We start from the raw sequence: 12,006 nt of genomic DNA on the forward strand, positions 1-12,006 counted from the left end.
GCAAGGGCTTGATATTCAGTGCGTAGGACCCGAAAGATGTGGATGTTAAAGTCTTCTCATGGGAGGGGCTTCCCTACAGCTGCTAGCTCATTGGAGAGATGCTTGGCACGATGGAGAAACTGAGTAAAGGTCTCATCTGGTTTGTGAACCAGATTTTGAAGGGAGACGTTGAGAGATAGAATTTTGGTTGTAGATGGAGAACTGAATGCAGCATGGAATGCATCCCAGATCTCTTTGCTAGTGGTCCATCCAACTGCTAATGAAAAGGCTTCTTCAGAGAGAGAGGCGATGAGAAGGCTCATAATAAAAACATCTTGTTCATGCCATGCCTTGGCTTTGATAGGGTCTTGAGGGCAACGATTGTCACCGGTGACATAGTCGAAGAGGCGTTGGCCAGTGAGATAGGGTACGACCTGTGTGCGCCAATAAACATAGTTCTTAGATGTGAGCTTTAGAGATATCATATGATGAGCATCAGATAGGGATGTGGGAGGTGGGGATGGTTCGGCCATGGTAGAAAAGGGAGGAGTGTGTTGTTAGAGATAGTGGGGTGTGGGTTAAACTATAGGTGAGAGAGGGATGTTGGGCTCTTTCTTCTTCTTTTTTTTCTGCAAAGAAGTTGTAAAGAAAAGGGGGTGTAGGCTATTGGAGAGGGAAAAACGTGGGGAGGAGGAGGGTGCTCGGTGGAGCTTTATGCGGCTCGTGATACCATGTTGAAATTGTATATTGGCATTCACTTTAATGAGTGTAAAATGGTACTCTTATATAGAGATTACAGTTATTGAGTTATAGATAAACTCTATGATCACATGTGGGAGACTCAAACTCTAATATTAATGGGGTAGGACTCTGTTAACATATGTGAGTAATGGACAGAAAGTCTATTTATCACATGTGAGAGTCCTATTCCAACTCTGCTGTCTCATGAGGTAGTCTTGGACTGCAAGTAGTCTCTAGAGTTTGTGCTCACTGAAAATGCCTGCAATGTAGGAGAGGTTGTTGAGTGTGAGTATGACTCTAGAGGTTGAGTTCGAGTGGGATGCTAACTGTCCTGATAGCATTTATATTGAGATTTGAGAGAGAGAGAGAGAGAGAGAGAGAGAGAGAGAGAGAGAGAGGGTTTCTTCGTTGTTCTGTGTAAGAGAGGTTGCTGCAATAAAGTTTTTGGACAAATTAGAAGAAGATGTGGAGTCTAAATGTTCCTCCTATGCCTCCTCAACCCCACGATGATGCCATTAAACTCAAGGCTGTTTTCAAGGGTACCCTCTTTTTCTTTTTTTCTCTACGTGCTTAATTATGTATATTTGTTTTAAGCTGCTTGATAGTAGGTGTGTCTTCTAATTTCCATTTCTAATTTGGAAAGTTGGATTTCTACATTCATTGTTTCTCTTTGCTACCAGTAGTATCTCTTTTATTATGCATGTATAAATGTATACCCCGTAAATATCATTGGGGTTTAAGAATCTGGGTTGCTTGGAGTTGTCCTCCATCTTGCCTTTCACTTGTACCCATAAGATTATTTTAAGATTCTGAACTTGTCCTCGACAATGCATTCCCTCACTCCGGTGCATTGCCCTTACTAGATACTCGCAAGATCTTTATTTTGCTTTCTTAATTTAATTTGATATTTACATAACCTCTTCCTAGCCTAGAGTCGTACTAATCAAATTATAGACGGCATAGTGGGATTCGGTGACAACATGGCTGGTAATGATCTCGATTGTGAGCATGGACTCCATGGCAGCCTTAGAAGCCGGAGGTTGCTCATAGCGCCCAACTTTGTTGATCTCGATCTAGGTAAGCTGATCTAGCAGGCGATCAAAGCCTGATCCTATCAAGAAATCCGACATGCTAGAAGGCAGCGGATGAAGGTTCGAACCAGCCCCATCTTCGTAGTACAGCTCAAAGGCTCCCCCTTCGCCACCACCACCATCAGCAAGTCTACCTGCTCTGGAAGAGGGAAACAAAAATAGAGGTGAGGATATTGAAGAGGAAATAGGTTAAAATGAGTTTTAGTGAAAAGGGTATAGCAGTCACTTTACCTCTTGACTTAACGGAGGTTGATGATAGGGGGTCTGAATCTAATTTGATGAAATAGAGGGGGTGCTTTTATAATTGTGACATTCTCCAGTGGGTGGCACTGTAAATTACCCTAAATCATAAACACCTTTCTACATGTTTATGAACTTATTAGCATATTTTTAATGAGAAATAGGAGTCATAAATCATACCTAACGCCTCTGTTTATGTTATATCTGTCAAATAAGTAATCATATAACACCATTATTGGCATTAGTGAGAGGCCGTTAAGTTTCCCATTGGAAGACAACAAATCGACCCTAAAGTAGGTTTCCTCCTAGATAGAAGCAACAACATGGCCATCCTTCCAATGGACCGGGCTTGTAGCATCTTGTCGGGTTGAGAATGTCTCATTTGAGCCTAACCCGATTGCAAACCTTGTCCAGATTTATAGGCCCAAAGCCCATAACTTATTTCGGCCCAATAATTCTTTATCCCAACCAATAATTTCATTTGGCTAGAATCCAGATAGTCAATTTAGTCTCTGTCCCCCTTTTTTGCAGCTTGCTTTCAAGTTTTGGATTAGGTCAAAACTATTCTTGTACGGTGCCTGATTCACACACTTTGACAATCTGCTATAAAAAAAAGAGAATAAGTGGATTTCATGGGTAAATCAGATACTATATGAGAACCATTCTTATACGTGGACCTGATCCAAGTTCTGCCTTTCAGTCTTCCTTCACTGTCTCACAAATTGCTACAGCATATCAGCCCAAGAGAAATTAGTGGGTCAACTCAGTACCAATTCCAAATGGCCTGCAAGCATTGGAATCAGATGCACAACCAGAGCTCAAGCAAAGCATACTTCTTTCCTTCTCCATTACTTTATCTAAAATCTGGAAATCCATTTTCCTTCATATTCAAGCATTCTTTAGTAGCCCAGATTCTCCACGTAGAACCAAACACTCAAACCTATATAAAAGATCTCTTCTGGTAATAGATAGGGAAGGATATTAACCCAGAAACTAATCATTAGCTTATGTTGGTAGCAAGAAAATGGATCATGGGTGGTATTCCAACCTTCCCGAATGGCTGAGCTCTTGCCCCCTTTATAAGTGCACCAATCTGCAGGAAACTAATTTGCATGTTATCAGGGGAACTGTGGTCATTGGCCGGACCCTGGGCCAGCGAGGTCCCGGAAATTCAGCTTCAATCCATCTCTACAGTAGCACCTCAATTGATACTTGTAAGTTTACATTTTGACTAATTTAGAAATTAATGCCTAATTTGTTATATTAATAAGGAAGACTCAATTAATTAATATATGTCTTGATTCATTATTAAAAGCCAATGGGAAAGCTAGGTTGAGTGAGAAAGCAAATTTGAGACATGGCAGGAAAGGCAAACACAATGGGGAGAACAGCATAATATACAGGATTAAGTTCCAAGTCGATCCAGAATTCGGAGTACCTGGGGCTTTCGTCACCAAAAACCATAACAATCACGAGTTCTTCCTTATCTCTGCAACTCTTGAGTTGCTCCATCATCATGTTGCTCATAATCGAAAATTTCATTTCGATTGGAACTCTTGGGTTTACCCATTTAGTAAGACACACTGCGGCCGCATCTTCTTCTCTAATGCTGTATGTCATCTCCTCATATCCTTCTCTTCTTCCTGCCTTTTTCCTTTATTTATTTATTTATTATTATTATTATTATTAATTTTAATTGTGCGTGTAACTCATGAGTGTACGTATGTTAGTGTTATCTTCCAAATCTTACACCAGAAGCTATAAGACCATTGAGGGAAGAAGAACTTATTAGCTTGAGGGGGAATGGAAGTGGTGACAGAAAAGAATGGGATCGAGTTTATGATTATGATTACTATAATGATCTCGGAAGTCCAGATAAAGGCCTTGAACATGTACGACCAGTCCTCGGTGGATCAGAAAAGTACCCATATCCTCGGCGAGGAAGAATAGGGCGCCCTCCTACCCAGGAAGGTACTTACGTATATAATGATCTTCAAGTAATGTTTTCACCATATGTGGAGCATACAGTCATTGTATAGGTATGGGCTAGTGAATAGGTGTTGACCGATGAATCTTTAGTCTTGGTGGAATTAATATATAAGCCAATTTTACTAACTAGATTATTATGTCTTGATTCTTTTGTGTATGTGTACGTAGATCCTTCAGCCGAAAGTAGGCCGGAAATGATAAAACTAGACATCTATGTTCCTCCAGACGAGCGATTCAGCACTCAGAAAATGTCAGAGTTCATATCAAATTCAATTGAAGCAATCATACATTTCTTAATGCCCGAGGCCAAAGCTTTGTTTAAGAATGAATCCAGCAGTTTTGACTCATTCGAGGAGATACATGATCTGTATGATGATAACAACAACAACAACCCAAATAAGGTGTTAGAAGTGTGGGTAGTAGAGAAATTGAAGAAATTAGTTCCAAAGGAGCTCTTCAGAGAGATGAATAATATTGGAAGCAAACATCATCAAGTCAAATTTCCACTTCCTCAAATTATAGCAAGTAAGGAAATATATTTATTCTTATCCTCTATAATATTGGAAGATCATTTTAGTATTTAAAAGTCATTCTATTTTAGCTAATTTTTTTTTTTAATAAATAATTGGGAAATGGGAAGCACCATATTAGATTTGGCATCACTTTTTTGCCTCCCTCTATTACTTTTTTTTTTTTTTTATAAAGAATGTTCTTAATCCTATTTTCTTGATCTTATTTAGAAAATGAGATGGCTTGGAAGGATGATGAAGAATTCGGACAAGAAATGCTTGCAGGGGTTAATGCATCCATAATCAAATGATTAAGGGTAATTCTCAAACCAATAAGGTGTCTTTGGTAGTCATCCAGGAAAACGTTTCTGACGTTTCTCTATTCTATAGGAACAAAAAAAAGGAATAAAGTATTTGGTGTCAACCTGGTGTTTTTTGAATTTTTTGGAACGAAAAGGAAAAAAAATGCTAGAAACGCAAAATGATAGAATGATGAAACCTTGTTCTATCATTTCAATTTCGTTCCAAATACAAAAAAAGTGAACTAAGGTAATCGTTCCTGAAGCAGGTTCACTGAACACCATTTTTTTTGTTTTAAAATGGTATTTTGACAAAGAAACTGAAAATTCTGTTTTTGACACGAAACGTTGTTTTTGGAACTGAATGACTACCAAATGCAGCCCAAGGGTCTAATAAATTTTGAACGGTCATCATCTCTTGCAGAATCCACAAACTAAAAAGTTTTAGAAATTAATATTTTTGAATTCATGGCAGAAATTTCCACCTCAAAGTAAAGATGGCTGGAAGAGTAACATAAATGCCGCACATTTGGAGGGAAATTTGGATGGTTTATCTCTTGATGAGGTAATTTACTCGTTGTCTCTAATTTTTTTTTCTTATATAATTAAAAAGATGTGATTTATGAGAGATATTGGAGGCTTATTATTGGATTTTCAATTATAGGCAATGAGACAAGGAAGGATATTAATGTTGGATCACCATGACTACCTCCTCCCATTCCTAGAGAGGATAAACACACAAGGGGTTTGTGTGTATGCATCCAGGACCCTTCTATTCCAGAGGAATAATGCAACCCTAAAGCCAGTTGCAATCGAATTGAGCTTACCAAGCTCTAAAGAGGGCGAAGTAATCAGTCGAGTATTTCTACCGGCTACCACTGGCACCAAAGCATCATTGTGGCATCTTGCGAAGGCTCATGTTGTTGCTAATGATTTTGGATACCATTAATTAATTAGCCATTGGTGAGTAATTAATGATGGAACATATATATATATATATATATATTTTGGTCATATTCTATTCCTTGGTCTTTGATACTTTATATCGAGACCTTATGTACCTCAACCATTTTTCTGAATAGAACTGCTTTATGACCACTAGGTTAAAGACACATGTAGTCGTTGAGCCCTTTATCATTGGAACTAGAAGACAGTTGAGTGTGATGCATCCGATTCACAAATTGCTTGATCCTCACTTCAAGGATACCATGCATATAAACGCCCTCGCTCGGAGCATTCTCATCAATGCTGGTGGAATTCTAGAGAAGACATTGTTCCCTGGAGAGGTATCAATGGAGTTGTCTTCAGCACTCTACAAAAGTTGGAACTTTAGGGACCAATCTCTTCCTAATGATCTTCTCAAGAGGTACTTATAACTAACAACTTTAATAAATTGAAAAAAAAATGCATTAAATGACTTCCAATTTTTGAAAAGTCTTTTTTATTCATGCATTAAATAACTTTTAGAAAATAAGATAAAAGATAAAAAATAATAATTGTAACCAATGATTTAGTTATCGGTGTACCAATACCGATTCGGTAAGTTCTGTCCTTACTTTTTACAAAAAAAATACATTTTTGTTACGATTTTACCTCTAAACCAATATTGATACCCGATCCAGATCGATCAAGTATCGATATTGATCTCAGCCAGTACTGATATGATATGGCTGATCCGATACCAATGCTTATAACCATGGTTACATCTTCTTATTTCACCACTTCATTGACAAAACATACATAGGCTAGGGCAAGAGAAAGATACCCTGCTGGCGCAGGTACACGCCAGCAATGGATATATGTACACAGGTCGGATCTAATGGATCCGAGAACTTCATTCAGGATTTTAGCGTTTGAGGATGAGGAAAGCCCCACAGGAGTGCAACTTCTTTTTGATGACTATCCTTATGGTGCTGATGGACTAGAGATTTGGAATGCCATCAAGATATGGGTTAGAGGCTATTGCTCAATATACTATATCACTGATGCTTCAGTCCTTTCTGACGAAGAAATCCAAGCATGGTGGTCAGAAATCCGAAACATTGGTCATGGTGACAAGCAGAATAAAAAATGGTGGTACAGAATGGATACAATTTCTGATTTAGTAGAGACTTTAACTACCCTTATATGGATTGCTTCAGCATTTCATGCCTCTGTGAACTTTGGGCAATATGATTATGCCGGCTATCCACCCAACAGACCGATGCTTTGCCGGAGATTTATTCCGATGGAGGGGACATTCGAATTCGCAGAGTTCCTGAAAGACCCAGAAAAGTACTATTTAAAGATGTTGCCCCAAAGATTTGAGATGACTCTAGGTTTGGCACTGATAGAGGTTCTCTCAAGGCACACAACTGAAGAAGTGTACTTGGGTCAGAGATCATTGGAATGGACAGACAATGAGGAGGTTCATAAGAAGTTCAAAAAATTTGCAGAGAATCTGAAAGAGGTAGAGAAAAGAATCAATGAAAGAAATAGAAATCCCAAGCTTAAAAACAGGTACGGACCTGCAAAGATTCCGTACACACTGTTATACCCTGACACATCCAATGTGAGTTCCAAAGGTGGAATTACAGGGAAGGGAATTCCTAATAGTGTATCAACTTAGTAGTAATTGGGTCCTAAAAATAAGTTCTCATTTGTGTTTCTTAATCTGTATCTATTGGGTGATTATAAAAGGAATGAGATTGATTGTTGCATATATATATATATATATATATTGTGATTGATTTATTGTTTTTAAACAGAAAGGTATGGTTAACTGAATTAGTTCTGTAAATGGATTATTTGGACACACACAGATACAGAGGTCGAGTATTGAGATGGGATATTAATGCCAGCTTGAGTTTTTTTCTCTTTTGCTTCTTCTTTGAATATACAAGTAAATGGAATTGAATAATACAAGTTTTATTAACAAGATTCAGTTGTGTGTGTGTGTGTGTGTGTGTGTGTGGTAAATTTAGGCAAATTCCTTCTTGATCCAACAGAGCCTTTTGTGGATGAAAACAGTTGACGATCATATGTAAGAGGTTCCATCCTTTTGATCTTATCATTCTCGGATCTAATCCTCCACCTTAGATGTTGTAATTGTTGGTGATAACGTGCCTATTAAGATATTAAGGTGGGCCACCATGTTGACTAAGTTTGAATGTGAAAGTTTTAAATTTAAAATTTAAACTTTCATGTGTAAAATTGCAAGGATTTGATCGTTACCCAATTTTAAGTGGTTACGTACACCTAGGTTCCATTTGATGACGTTTCTGCCATTTGTGTTTCAAGAAATGGCAGAAACATAAAATTCTGTTTTTAGAAACAGAAACGGAATTGAAGGTGTTTGATCAGTCATGTTTCTCAAAGTCGATAGTAACCAGTGAAAGAATGGCCACGAGTCGTTTCCAAAAACGGCGAAACAAGTTCTACTTGTTTTGCCTAGGTCGTTTCTTGAACCATAAATAGGTAGAAATTTCAATTTCTATTTTTGAAAACAAGTGAAACGAAACAGTTTTGTCAAACATTTTTTGTTCCGTTTCTTCCGTTTTTGGACCCAGAAACGGTAGAAACGCGTTTCTTGAAACGTGATCAAACGGGTCCCTAGTCATTAGAGAGTTGGAACCATTTTGGTTTAGGATCTATCCCTCCCTATTAAAGAGATTAAAGGAGAAGTGACTCTCGTACAAGAAGAGAACACACTCTTTCTCCCTCTCTAAGAAATACTGAACCAAAAAGAGAAATTTCTACTTCATCTTCTCTTTTGTGTTTCTTCTATTATATATCCAGATGATATCTGTGAGAATACAAAATCCAAGGGAAAAAACAAACAGATGATATCTGTGAGAATGGAACAAATCCCCAAAGGCCCTCCACAACTACTACCACTCCACCTTTGTTTCCACCAACAATCTGCATTTTCTTTTTAATTGGTGAAATGAAGAATAGTATTTGGAGATGCAAACTGCAATATAATACAGTAAAAAGAAAAATCGGAACACAATAAACTATGGGTAAAGGAAAAAAATCATTTCCATAAACAGTGATGAAAGCAAGGGTAGACTATGAATCTTGAAGATCGTACAGAATGAATAACTTGAAAATGTTGACTAGAACGGGCAGATACTTAACTAGAGATACCTACATTTTAGAAAAATCTGTATAAATGATAATATGCTATATTGAATAAAGGATAACATACTATTAACAGGAAAAGAGATGGTGCTTATGCCCTACTAGAAGAACCGGATGTGCCATTAATAGGCGACAATAAAATATTTTCTTGTATTAATCTTCCCACCGTACCCTTGGCAACCTCATCCTCAGCTTGAAGCTGTCTATATCGCAAAGTCATAAGCGTAATTTCAAGATTAAGCTATCATCGGCTTGATTCTCACCAATAATTACAAACTCTTCTCGTAAACCAGGAAAAATGCCTGCTTCTTCTACATGTTTAATCTTATGCATACATGTCTCTTAGACAGGTAGGTGTAGGATTTATTTCCTTATATGTCCCAATTGACCATTGATTAGGTTCCATTATGGAAACCCAATATTTGATTTGATTGCCAATTAGCTTGGATTCTATTAAGAATATCCATCATATTAGTTTGGTTGTAAATAAGAAAGACTTGCTCTCTAATTGATTGGCCTACCTTAATGATAGATGAGCATTGTGTTATTAAAGGAGATTAGGTACCTCCCTTGTATGGTTACATACTAATCTCTTCCATTAGATAAGTGCATTGAGAAAAATACTCAGGGAAGAAACCTACCTCCATTGAAGAAGAAGAAGGTTGCTCATTTGTGCAAGGACGACATCAATGGCTACGTCAAGCTCCACTTGAAACAACACGCCATCGACGGTGTGCGGTATGTCGTTTTCCCCTCTTGTATTGAAATGGTTCATAGTGTATTGACAAGAATCTTATTATGATTTAGGAATTATGATGTTATAAATTCCATCAATGGTATCAGAGCTTGGGTTTGCCAATAGGTTATGGATCATTTTAAAATTAAGATCAATCATGAAAGTATTTTTTATTAGAATAATTTTGAATTATTTATTATTGGGTGAACACCATTAAAGAAGTTGAAATCAACTATGTCATAGATTGAAATCAACCATTAAATAGGCTGTACTATTCGGTTAAGGTTCTATTTATATGATTTGGGTTGAGATTAGATGGGGACTTTCCTATCATAATGGATATTTAGTTGGATTTTAATTCTTTTAATGATATGAATATTGAGCTTTTCTTCTTTTATTTTATAGTGATGGACTGGGTTTTATTTCTTTTTTAAATGAATCGGATATGGACTTTAGCCCATGTAATGTTTAATTCAAATCAAAAGGACTTAAACCCATTATCGCAACCCATTAAGCTCAATAGCCCATTAAGGGGTTTATTTAATCCAAAATCAAATCATATTGAACCAAACCAAACCAAATCAATTTTTTGAACCAAAATTTGTTGGGACCAATTCTGTTTAGACCGAATTGAGCTGGTCGGCTCGAACCCTACCCGCCAACCCAAATTTTTGACCCATCTGATTGACCGGTGACCCTCCAATCAACTTTTTGGTGTTGACTGGAATATCCTGATGTGATTTTGTTTTGTTTAAAAAAAAAAACGTATAAACTGAAATAGAAATTAGTCTATAAATCTGGTTGTTTTGATTTATATCTATTTCTGTTTCTATTTATTGAAACAGTTTTCTATTTCTGTTCTTGAATATAGTATTCTATTTCTGTTTCTGTTCTGGAACAGTTTTCTATTTCAGTTCTTTATGTCATAAAAAAAAAAAAAACATATGTTTCTATTTATTTTGTGTTCTGTTTATGGTAATGTATGTTTTCTATTTCAGTTTATAAAAACAAATATGTTTATGTGATGGAACTTTAAGTAATGGGAAAACATATATTAGGGACATAAACTTAGGGCCCGTTTGATAACGTTTCTGCCGTTTCTGTTTCAAGAAACGGTAGAAACATAAATTTCCATTTCTAGAAACAGAAACGGAATTGAAGGTGTTTGATAAGTCATGTTTTTAGAAGTCGATGGTAACCAGTGAAAGAATTACCACAAGTCGTTTCCAGAAATGGTGAAACAAGTTGAACTTGTTTCGCCTGGGTCGTTTCTTGAACCATAAATAAGTAAAAATTTCTATTTCTATTTCTAAAAATAAGTGAAACGAAACAGTTTTATCAAATGCTTTTAGCTCCGTTTCTGTTGTTTCTGGAAATAGAAATGGCAGAAACGCGTTTCTTGAAACGTTATCAAACGAGCCCTTAACCTTTTAGAGATGAAATTTTTTATATCACAAAGTTATTAAATAACCGCTTCCGCTATAATTCTATACCTACTTTAAATCTGTCTTGATTCCATCTTCCCTTATGTTTTCTATTTTGGGAGAATTTTAAGATAACATATTGATGACTCTAGTTGCACTAAAATTTGGGATAATTAAATTAATAGTTTAATAATGTCATAAATGATTAGATGTTGGAATTTTATGGATAAAACTAAGAAAACTAGTAATTCGATTACCGCTAAAGCGGATCAATCATAAAAATTTAAAGTGATTGAACTAAAAATAACTGTATCCAAATATCATTAAATAAATGACATCAATAAATCCTATTTTAAGGTACTAATGACATTCACATGGTTGAGAAGAGTGGGAGTATCTAAAGGTACACACTTCTCTCAATTGTGTCAAATTTAACTGTTAGCCTTAAATATAAATGAAATTCTATCTCATAAATATTACAATTAGTTTAGAGTATTAGGTCATGCAATTAGGTTGAACGGGAGTATCCAAAGGTACACGTTTCATTGTGGTTGTGATGGCCATAACCGTTAACCTTAAACATAATTATGATAATATTAAATTAAAGATAAAACTATAGGACATTATGATAAATCATTAGTCTAATAGTTGGATTAGAATGAGAGCATCCAAAGGAATTACATTTCTGCTTGATTGTTTAGGTAGATTTATAGTCCTCTTTAGTACTATTTGTGATTCTGTTATAAACATAAAAATTTTATTATGTACACTTCAATTTATACTATATCTAGAATCAAATTCTTGTAATATCTGATTCTATTAATGATTGTTTATTATTTCTATTTTAGTTTTCATTAGTTTGGAAGATTATTTATG

At 36.1% G+C, this 12,006-nt stretch overlaps 1 pseudogene; it reads left to right on the forward strand.

The window, feature by feature from the left end:
- Positions 1-3,003: 3,003 nt before the first annotated feature.
- LOC122093591 lies at positions 3,004-7,549 on the forward strand (annotated as a pseudogene).
- Positions 7,550-12,006: the final 4,457 nt, after the last annotated feature.

Source organism: Macadamia integrifolia, chromosome 11, assembly GCF_013358625.1.
Source record: "Macadamia integrifolia cultivar HAES 741 chromosome 11, SCU_Mint_v3, whole genome shotgun sequence".
In the NCBI taxonomy this organism is placed as follows: Eukaryota; Viridiplantae; Streptophyta; class Magnoliopsida; order Proteales; family Proteaceae; genus Macadamia; species Macadamia integrifolia.